Source organism: Silurus meridionalis, chromosome 17 (assembly GCF_014805685.1).
Source record: "Silurus meridionalis isolate SWU-2019-XX chromosome 17, ASM1480568v1, whole genome shotgun sequence".
Classification (NCBI taxonomy): Eukaryota; Metazoa; Chordata; class Actinopteri; order Siluriformes; family Siluridae; genus Silurus; species Silurus meridionalis.
The window spans coordinates 5353271-5365484 of record NC_060900.1 but is presented as its reverse complement, the minus strand read 5'-3'; the positions used below and the strand labels follow the sequence as shown (position 1 = coordinate 5365484).

The 12214-nt window shown below is 37.9% G+C and overlaps 1 protein-coding gene across 2 annotated transcripts in view; it reads right to left on the bottom strand.

The window, feature by feature from the left end:
* Window positions 1-12214, bottom strand: part of frmd3 (FERM domain containing 3) — a 44417-nt gene that overhangs the window by 31104 nt on the left and 1099 nt on the right. The window lies entirely within an intron of this gene.

Sequence of the window (12214 nt, the reverse complement as noted above, 5' to 3'; positions counted from 1 at the left end):
TGGAGATGTTTTGTGCACAGGGGCATTGTCATGCTGGAACAGATTTTGTTCTCATACCTCAAGCGAAGGAAAAATGTACTGCTATCACACACTAAGACATTTTATACAATTGTGTCTCCATCTTTGTAGTAACAGTTTGGGGAAGAGCCACATACAGCTAAAAATACAGTCTCAATACTTTTGTTCATTTATCTATCTATCTATTCAAGAGGGTCACTGTGTACACAGTATACACATTGATCATCTTGACTGCACTAGAAAACACATTTTTCCACATGCATTAGCAGTGATTTTGTGAAAGCGGGTTGTCCTCTTGCTCTATCTGGTGTTCAGCTGAGTCAGTAGCGAATACGTGCTCGAGCATGCAACTTTTCACAGCACACCACATCGCCGCGGGCTGCCTGACCTTGCTGTCGTTTTTATCGACAGTAACCACAAACCTGAGACGCTGAACTGCTAAATGCACCTCGAGCATGAGTTAAAGCTGTCCTTCACACACCCGCCATCAACCTGATCAGAACTGGACATGATTTACAAGTGAGGACACCTCGATCTGCACTTCACTGCATTCTATTGACCTTGTAGCTTTTTACAAAAGCTCATGAGATGATATAAAATCAGGAAGTCATCTGAAGGAAAGGACACTGCAGTAACGGAATTGAAATGCCTGAATGTGTGGCATAAATTAGGCTTATGACAAAGCAGTGTTGACATTTTTCTGTTGGAATGAAAAGGCAGGATTGTGAAAATAAAAATAATCTTTATTTACAGTGATGTGCACTGTACAAACAAAATGTAATCAAAACAAGCTCAAGGCAAATTTTTATAAAAAATAACTAAGTTTGGTTATAAAGATTATATATTAGGGGTGATAAAATTTACTGATTCACATTGGGGCATAGGGATGAAATGAATGTGATGCTTCAATTTAAAAATGTGTAGACACACGTTCACATTTGTACCATTAGGTACCATTTTAAAGATATCTGCATCTGTAAATATCTATTTATGTACAGTATATATAATTATCAGAAGATGCACTTTACTTGTATTATTTAGAAAGTGACCAATAATTTGTGACCAACATTTTATATGTAGATTGATCTTTGCTTAACTGTTTCTCAAGTGTGTTCTCTCAGCACCACTGCTACAGCGTGATATCACGTATTACAATACTATGGAGACCGAGGCGTGTCCTATGAGTCATTGCATTATAAATAGGGTTGAATCGTATCATTGGCTATGCATATATACACACATACGGTATCTTACAAAAGTGAGTACATCCCTCACATTACAGCAACCATTGTGGTATTCTTCTCAGGAGACAATTGAATAGAAATGAAACTAGCAGTACAGATTTACTGTGCACTAAAAATAACAACATACAGCCATTATTGTCAAAAAAGCTGGCAACTTAAGTGAGTACATCCTGCGTGAACATGTTAAAACTGTCCAAAGTGCCAATATTTTGTGTAAGCACCATTGTATTCTAGCACTGCCTTAATCCTCCTGGGCATGGAATTAAGGTTGTCCCACAGGTGCTTAATAGAGTTCAGTTCTGGAGGCATACTTGGTCACTCCATCACCTTCAGCTTCCTCAGCGAAGCAGTTTCGTCTTGGCGATATGTTCAGGGTCGTTATTATGTTGGAAAACTGCTGTTTGGCCCAGTTTCTGACTTGCTGCAGTGTGTGCGTATGGTCTGAGCACTGACAAGCGGACCTTCCTCTCCTGCAACCTCTAAAACAATGCTGGTAGCACTCATGCATGTGCTTTTTGAAGCAGCTTCTGCACCTGACGCACACTGCAAGGACTCAACTTGATTGACCCTTGTGAGGCCTGTTCCGAGTGGAACCCGTTAATCTCTGTATGACCCTGGCCACTGTACTGTAACTCAGTTTCAACTCAGTCTACCGAGAGGAGGCATTTCACCACAAATCACTGATATATACAGTATGAGGTAATTACAGCAGTAGTCATAGATGCAAACAAGCGTAGCTACTGCTGAAGGAGTTTGAGAGCTCCACACTTACATTGCAACCAACACATATCAACTTTGTTGTTTCATTAATGAGGAAAACGTTTTTTAAATCTTGTGTAAATTAAAATGGTAAAAATCCCATTTCAATCGCAATCGATGATACAACAAAACATGTTGAGGTGATGACTGAAGAGAGTGAAAGCTCTGTACATTCATATGTGTCTCCCTTTTAGTTCCAGCACTGTCTTTCATTCCTGTCTTACATTTCCTTACTTTGAACAAGTGCCATCTTCACCCAACAGTCAGTGCCCTAGTTAAAGATGTTCTCCATAATTAATACACGCATGGCATCTCAATTATGAGTGTAACTAAGCAGAAGCGAAGGAGCAAAGGCTCAAGCTGTGTGTTAATTGGACGAGTAGAAATGAGTAAGCATGCAATGGAACCTGTTAATGTCCCGGAGAGAGAAAGAGAAAAAGAGGGAGAGAGAGAGAGGGGGAAGCTGTGGAGGATGGGACTGATATTGATTTTACTGACAGAGATGGTATGACGTGTCAGAGCTGCACTTAAACAGAAGTAGAAGGTGTAGAAGATAAGATAAACCATGAAATAATAAAGAAAAGGAAAAGCTATTGTAAACAGATAAGTCCTTATAGAAATCATGATGCAAATTGAAATGATAACATGAACATCCTCCAGGACATATCCATACATAGAAATGATAGCTTTAGCCAATTTCTCTTTATTTTTTGATCTCTAGCGTTTGGCTTCGGTGATTTTCCATTCTTTTCTTACTTGACTAATCGTGTGTGAAAGATGACCCCATTCAATGCCACCTCCAACAAAATGGTTTGCGCTGCCCTTGATCCAGATATATGTTCAAAGTTAAACACCTAGTGGGGGTATGGGGGGGTCTGCTGGGAGGAGGGCTCCTGCTGACTAGAGGGTGGAGAGAAGTGATGGATGATGGAAATGTATATAAGAAGGTTGGGCTACTATAAAAGGGAGGGGGTTCTTATTTTTAGCCATAATATGATTATATTTCGAGTTGTGTTATGATATGCCCTCGAGTTGTGTTACGATATGACAGTCAAGTCAAGTCAAGTTTATTTCTAAAGCGCTTTTTACAACAGACATAGTCTCAAAGCAGCTTTACAGAAATCAACAGTTAAGGTGAATGGTGTGTATTTATCCCTGATGAGCAGCCATGGCGACTGTGGCAAGGAAAAACTCCCTTAGATGTCATGAGGAAGAAACCTTGAGAGGAACCAGACTCAAAAGGGGAACCCATCCCTGTGAGAACTAACATGAGCACTGGAGTATAAGATTATAAGTATTGTTCTTTCTACAGTCTTATACAGTCTTTATGGTTATAAAACTAGGAGCTACTGAGCTCAACATTTGTGATCATCACAGATCCAGCACCAGCTTCTCCATGCCAGAGCCTTTAAACACTCCAGGAGTGTTTGACTCCAATGTCAAAACTACACAGTAGTGGTAATGTTATACAATTTTATTTCGTATTTATTTGTTTGTTTGTTTATTCATTCATATTTGCTAGTTTTTATAAAAATTTCAGGAATTCACCAATACAGACATATGAAATAAATATTTGCTCATTTAAAAAAAAAATGCTCAGATACCATGTCATATATGTGACTTATGTCTAGTGTAGTGTTTGTATCCTAATTAAGGTTTGCAATCTGGTGTATATTTTAAAGATTAATTATGGTAAACAAAACACAGCAAACTACAAACTTTGCTCAAAAAATACCAAGAGGAGGAAATATAGCATTTTCCTACAATACACGTGCTAAAACATCAACTAGTGTATGAATGTGTATGTGTTATATGTATTTAATAAACTGTGACGCATTCAGGCAATTCGAATCTGCGAGCACTGAGCACTGAGGCACTCAAATGTTTTAGCATCAGATTACATGACAATATATGGACAAAAGTATTGGGATACCTGAATTTTCAATGTATATGTAGATCTTCCCCAAACTGTTACCACAAAGCTGGAGGCACACAATTATATAGGATGTCTTTGCATGCGGTTTTAACTTCACATGAACTAGGAGACCCAAACCTGTTTCATCATGACAATGCCCCTGTGCACAAAGCCAGCTCCATGAAGACATGGCTTTCATGGTTGGAGAGGAAGCTCTTGAGTGGCCAGCTCTTGAGGATGAATGAGCACAAATCTCCACAAGCATAGTCCAAAATCTAGTGAAACATCTTCCCAAAAGAATGGAGATTATTATAACAGCAAATGGCGACTCAATGTGGAACGGGATGTTCAAAAAACACAAAAAAGGTCAGCTGTTCACAAACATTTGTACATATAGTGTATGATTACATGTGAAAAAAAGATGTGAAAGTACATTTAAAGTAGGGGCACAACTGCCAATGAACTCAATGTCATTGTGATAAACAAACCCTAATGTCTTTGTCACCTGCTTCGTTAATGTATTGTAGCAAGTAATCGTCAAGTTTCACAAATCTGTTTACACAAATGGCTCGATGCTGGTGCTCTGAAAAATCTTCACTGAACAGATGGAGATTTTTTAATAAAAAAAACAAAAAAATAAAAAAACATAAGGTGACAAAAATGGCAAGCAATTCAGAGTAGCGTCCTCGTAAATAACGGTTACAGATGATATCATCTGGCGAAATGACTAAGGCTTCACATCTGAGCCTGAGGCAATTGGAAAATTTGTTCAGCAATGCCAACTTGTAATTAAAGTGTCCAAAAAGCATATAAAACGACAAAAACCTCCAGTATTCTGAGCGCTTAGTCATGCTAATGGCTAATATCATACTGTAGAGACTAGATGATTGTTAGGTCAAACCTCAGGACTTCCAAAGAGCCAATGTTATATTCTAAAGCAAGGGCCTAAAGGGACTATAAATATACCTCAGTGCCACCATTTTAGCATAGTTTATACAAATGTGCTGCAGAATTGCTGATCTATTCAGATTGGCCTGAAGCTTTGATTATTTCTAGTAACAGTATATAGAAGAAGTCTCTAGTGTCAGCGATTTGTCATAGTCAATAAGTTTTTTAACACATGTTCTTCACTTCACAGTTTCCATTCAGCTGCTGAAAATGGTGTCCTGTGGATTTTCTTTTTCATAATATCAACAACTAAGCAAACAAAAATTGACAGTGAGCTTTAGAGAACCTTTTCATTGCTGTAAGATCGATTTCCTTCTTATGAACAGCCAGAAATCCAAAAGCCTTTGTTCACATTGTAGCACATTTTAACATATTATCTTATCCTTTTCTCCATTAGATTTTTTTACATTGCCATTACACACTGTACACTCATGCACTCTGGTAAAAATACAACTGTGATAATTTTATCGCAGGTTTTCCTTTGCAAGTGCCTCTGACTCGACTTGTGCCACCTTCAGCGCATCTGTGTGTGTCCAAATCCCCATCCTACTCACTAAACACTTATAATGTTCTTCTGCACCCTAATTAGTGCACTTCATGTACAAAACAAAGGCACCCGAGATTCAGCTACAGAAAATATTTTATGGTCAAAGAATAGAGCTGAAAACAGCACCTCCGAATTGTGACCACTTTTACAAATACGTCTTGCAATTAATAATTTAGTTATTATAGGACGTATATTCACAGCATTTGGCAGAAGCTCTTAACCAGAGTGACCTACAGTTATGTCAATTTATACAATTGAGCAGCTGAGGACTAGGGGCCTTGCACATTCCCTGAGGTGTCGCAGATTGGTGGTGCTGGAATTGGAACTCACAACCATTCAATCTAAAGTTAAACATCTTAACCACTTAGCTACCACTTTGTGGTCATGAGCAAACCCAAAACCACCTTGTTCTGCCTTATGTGTCTCCATTAAACACCTGTGACTGTCCCCAGGTGAATGCACCAGTCTGTAAACACATGATAAACATATTTCATTTGTTTGTTCAATCAACAAGCCTGTAATAGTTTGAGAGTGAAGGAAGAAAAGGTCTGGTCTTGTTTTGTGGGCTAAATTTTCATTCAAGGTGAAATAATGTCATCTTAATCTCAGTTTTAGAGTAGAAAACCTAATGTGGCTGACAGACATCTCATTGTGTGTGTGCATGTGTGTTTGTGTGTGTGTGGTCACTCTTCACCACTGGCTAAACAGGCTGTCGTCACTTAATATCTTATCTTATCTATTTCTATACACACAAGCTCTGAAGGACACAAACTGGATTTGACCTCTCAAATATATTTCAATTTTTTTTAATTTCATGATATACGCTTTTTTCATCTAAATTATTTTATGCAAGCGCCTTTAAACTACACAAGCTAATCCATCAACACACAAGTCAACAAGCATGCCACGTCAGTGAGCAATCATTCATCACAAACTCCACTCATCCCTCGTCCATCCTCCAGGCCCTCCATTCATTTCCCTCACCTTCATCCCATCTCCTTCTCCCTTCAGTCGACATAGTGGTGAAAATCATCTAAGGACTTCGACGAAAGGATAAGAATAGCGTCTTGTCTATTAATAGCCTAATGAAAGAATGCCTGAACCACAACACCGAAAACGTTGAAGACGTCCACGAGGAGAATGTGAGGACCGGAGAGATGGGATAGGTTTCTCCGTACGAGGCCAATTTGGACTTGATGAAATAGGAGAAAAACAAAAATAGAAATGTTTAGGCAATGAATCCACTCTGATATAAAAAACAGCAAGACACGCAAGGACACGGTCACACTGTCAAAGTTCTTGCTTAAGTCGCTTGATGTCCAAAAATGCTACAGAAATCTATTTCAGTACTTGAAAAAAGCAATGTTTGCAATTTTTATTTTTAACAAAACGAAGAACAAGCAAATCAATACGGCTTAAACTTTCATAAAACATTGCTGCAGTTCATAAAAAAGGCTGTAACTAATAGAGGAACATGGCTAACATTAGCCAACATGGACCACAAGCCATATTATTTCTTGAGATCTTATTTTTGGCTATGACATTCTGACACAGTGAGTTGAAACTAGATAAAATGGTATTTTCATAATGAAGTACAAACATAGAAGCACAATAACATTAACGCAAATGTATCACAGTGAAACCAATGATATTTACTGACTCATATTCAAAGCGAGTCAATCTCTAGAGGGCGCTAGTCATAATATAAAACGCGGTTACCTCAGAAAAAAGTTGAGAATAGTGATGGGAAGATTGGATTTATTTTCTGACTTGGATCTTGGTATCTAGTTTAACAAAATGAACGAATGCGTATTCAAATTGTTCATTTTGTTTGTTTGAGCAGAAACAAAATCATTTCTGTACCTGCCTGATTCATCCTGACACCCTACCTCTGGTGTCACCCTGCCTTCTTTTCAGTTAAAGACCACTCACTGTTGTTAAACATGGTTCAACATGCACAGTCTAAATATCCATGATGTTACTGAGCAGGGTTAAACTTAAGAACCATGAGGATGGATTTGGAATGTAATTAATAGAAACTATAATGAATGGACATTCGGTGTCACCCAGATGAGGATGAGTTCCTGTTTGAGTCTGGCTCCTCTCAAGGTTTCTTCTGTATACCATCTCAAAAAAATGTTTTATGCCACTGTTGCCACTCATTAAAGATACACTTACAGGGACTAATTTATACATTTAACATTTATATTTGTAATCTATTCTGTAAATCTGCTTTGGGACAATGTCGACTTCTAAAAAGTCTATACTAATAAAATTGAATTGAAAATCGACTTGTGCAACTTTTTTTGATCATATTTCTAATATAGCAAAAATTTAATTGCAGATAAAGACAAATTATATAAATAAAAAAAGAAATAATGGATTCACCAATCGATTGAGTGATTTGTTCAGTTTGGCACGCACATGCCCACCATTAAAAACTCAGAAGGTAAACTAAACATAGCTGAAATCTTTAAAATATGTATGGAATATGGCAGCTAAAACAAAGCTATAATTATTCCAGTTTTTGAAAGCATTTCGAGATCAACCAAAATAATGAGTTCAGCTAGTTTTTTTAAACTTGAGTTATTTATTTCTGTTTTAAAAGGAACTAGTATAGTTGGTTGATAGGGTCTGCTGGATGATTGTAGCTAGTACAGTTAGCCAGCTTTGCTAATCTGTCAATAAAGCTAACTTGCAAACAATCAATATATTTTGCTGATCATTGCATATTGTCATTTGTCTTCGTTTTCAAAGTTACTATCAGTTCTAAACAGATATGAACAGTGCACTCTTATACCCAAATATGTTCACCAATCGTTTACCAATCACATGACCACAGCCAAAATCAGTTACATCTGAAAAGCATAAAAATAATGTCTCTTAACTTAATCTATAGCAAATACCCTTCTAATCTGAAAACAGGAAAATGGAATCACTGTAAAAAGTGATTTACAGAAAAGTATTAGATTTTTTAAATAATTACCTTTGCCCAAAAGAATACTCATAAAGTATTGATGGATTTTAAGCTGTACACAGCCCATCTAACATATACGTGTCTCAAGCAACTTTTTCGTCTTCAACCCAATTCTTTTATCACACGCCCTTGTAATGCAAGGGCATAATGCACAGTCTGCATTACGTAATGCACCCTGTGTGAACAAACGAGTATCGCAGTCAGATGTTCCTGTTCCCATGTTGACCGTGTTCATTTGTCACTTCCCCTGATGGTTACTGTATGCTTGCTGAGTCAGACAGAACCTGGGACAGGCTCCAGTTAGAGATGAACTGGGAAAAGTGTGTGGCTCTACTGGGAGAGAAACGTTTCACATAGCCAAACATTGCCCCCCTTTGTTACGGGGCTCGGCAAAATCTCACAAAACAGTTCCTTTATTACACTGCCTTGCATAAGTATTCACCCCTGTTGCTGTGAAGGTGGTGAAATTATTAGATGTCAAGTAATTAGTTATAACAGAGTCCATCTGAGAGTAATTATTAAGTGTCATTTGATTGCAGTGTAAATACACATGTTCCTGGAAACTCGACAAGATTGTACAGAAACATTCTGAAGAACAATAATCTACCAGGGCAAGATTTTTGAAGAACATATGAATCAGAGTGTGATCCCATAGAGAACAATAAAATCAATTCTTTCAAAAAAATGTGAAGAATATGGCATAGCAGGAAATTGACAATCACAAACCAGAAATTGGTTCTATTCTTCTATTCTATTCATCCTATTCTTTAAATCTCCTCACATGTGATCTGTGACAACTTATGCATCGAAGCAATCAAAAGGTGAACACTAATAAACTTCATCACCCTGAGAATTTCATCCCTAAAGTGCAGTAGATGAATGTGAAACATGGTGGTGGAAGCATCATGCTGAGAATTCCTCTTGGCTTGTAAAAAGTATTGGAATAAGCATCACCCCACCCAACCTGATACCCATAAAGCACTGAAAAATGACTGTCTGAGAAGAGAGGTCCACAATCATGACTAAATGACACCGTGAAGAATGAGCAAACATTGCAACAAAGTACTGCGAGAAGCTTGTGGAAAGCTAAGCATTTGATTCAAGTTTGATCATTTAAAAGGCAGAGCTACAGAATATTAACAACTAACATCTTGTTCAAATGTCATTACCCAAGGTGTATGTAAAGTTTTGGCCTGAACTGTAGGTACAAGCCGGACACACATCCATCAAAACCATACTGTCTTGGACTCCCAGCTGCAAATACTAAATGTTCAATCCATAAGAAAACAATCAAAAAGCAATTAGTCAGCTGAAGAGCAGATTAATGAAGCCTGCAGAGTGCCAGCTATTCCACAGGCTCAGCAAAACACCCGAAAAGACCACAAAAGTGGCACGTAAGCGAGCGCCCGTGTGCGTATAAATGTGTTGTCTCAAGTTTTCACTAACAAAATTGTATGTGGTCTTTAAGGCCAGAAATCTCACATAATCCCCCCTAGCCTTTTCTCACTAGAACAAAGCGAGTACACATGCTGCATATTTAACAATCCTAACGAAATCCGACACCTTTTCTCATCACTTTCCATCCATAACAGGAGGACTGGCACACAATGCCTCTCTTTAAAGCAAGATTAATATATACAGTGCCCTGCTTGGAACAGCGTATTAAAGCTACAAAGGGTAGGACTGAGACTATTAGATCAGATCGTGGGAAAAAGGCAACTGACGGAGGAGACCTCAGCATGGATAGTCATAAAATATGCATCAGAAATCTTTAATGGGACAAGAAACCATAATGGCTTTCTGCTGGTCTGAAAAATTTATTAGCTGGAAACAAAAAGGTTCCACTTTTAACAGGAAAATGGACAAAAAGACAAAAGTTGGGCTGATGAAGTAAAAGCACTGTTAAGGTCACAACATTATTTAGAAAGGGAAAACGATTAGAGCTGCACAGCTGACCACAAATAAGTCAACAATAGTAACATTATCTCTGAGTGATGTGTCATCTAAATGCTGCCACTCCCTTATCCGGTTCTGCTCATCTATCGCTCATGTTACGGATTAATATCGTGGCCTGGAATTAGAAACCAAACTTATTTTATTTCCAAAGTCTTTAAAAACTCCATGAGATAAGACATTTTACATGTTGATTTCAATGTTCCCAAAATAACAACTTGCTAAGTTTGCTGACTTTTTAGTTCAGCCATGCAAACATTTAGCTAGATATTAGATAGATACTGTGTTGGACTCATTATAACACTCCAGCTCATATCATAGCTGCTGATTCTTTAAGTTGACACAGCAGGTTTAGTCGACTCACATTCAGTGAGTATACTGTCTTATACTATGTTCACAATAACCAATAGTTTCACCAGCCACCATCATTTCCCTACAACTTATGACTGATCACTGCCATTTCCAACAACCAATTACTGATTACTATTATTCCTAATCGCTAATCACTGTTATCATAATCACTGATCAACAATATTCGCAATAAGCATTAACTGATCACCATTATTCCCAATCATGAATCACTATTCCGGTCATGCCTTGCATTGACTTTAAAATCCTTCGTCTCACTTTTAAAGCTATTCACAACTATGCCCATTCCTTGTCTGATCTTCTCCATATTCATGTTCCTTCTCGTTTTCTTACATCTGTCTCATCTCTCCTTTCTGTTCCTTCTGCTCGTCCTGCCACCATGGGGCATAAGGCATTCTGTTGTTTTGCTCCACAGCTCTGGAACTCTTTACCTCCAGACATTAGAAACATTGACTCTTTGTCTGTTTTTAAATCTAGATATAAATCTCACCTGTTTAACACCGCATACTCTTCTTAAATCTTATTGGCACAGTCACACAATCGTTGCAGACAGTAAATATCAATGATTGGTTGTTAAGAATAATGGTGACCAGTGTCTGGCTGTTGGGAAAAAATGGTGGCTAGTGACTGGTTATTAGGAACAGTGGTGCATTGTGATTGTTGTTGGGAATAATGGTGATCAGTGATTGTTGTTGGGAGTAATGGTGATCAGTGATTGGTTGTTGGGAGTAATGGTGATTAGTGATTGGTTGTTGGGAATAATGGTGCTCAATCACTAATCACCATTATTCCCAACAACCAATCACTGATCACCATTATTTCCAATCACTGATCACTATCATTTTCAGCAACCCCTGATTAGTTGTTGGGAATAATGGTGCTCAATCAGGTGTTGCTGAAAATGATAGTGATCAGTGATCAACCATTCACTAATCACCATTACTCCCAACAACCAATCACTGATCACCATTATTCCCAACAACAATCACAATGCACCACTGTTCCTAATAACCAGTCACTAGCCACCATCTTTTCCCAACAGCCAGACACTGGTCACCATTATTCTTAACAACCAATCATTGATATTTACTGTCTGCAACAACCACTGAGTGCTGTTGTTTTTGACAACCAATGATCACCAATGTTCTCAAAGTCTAATCGCTGATCATCTTTGTTCCCAAATCACTAAACACTTTTTTTTTTTTTATCCCACCCAGACACTACTTTATGCTTGATTCTCTCCCCTTGCCAATATTTTCCAGTATTTTATATAGCCTTTAAAAATCTTAATTCACAAAACATATTTTGATATGCATATGATCTTGACTTCACCAGGCGACTTTTAAAACATGCGTTCGCTACCTTCTCCTGAAACACTGACTCGAAACACTGGTTGGTTTACTTCTGATTTATAGTTGGTCTCGTTTTTTTTCTGTCAGAGCGTTTCCAAGTTCAGTGGTGTGCTGTCTGGGGAATATGCAAAG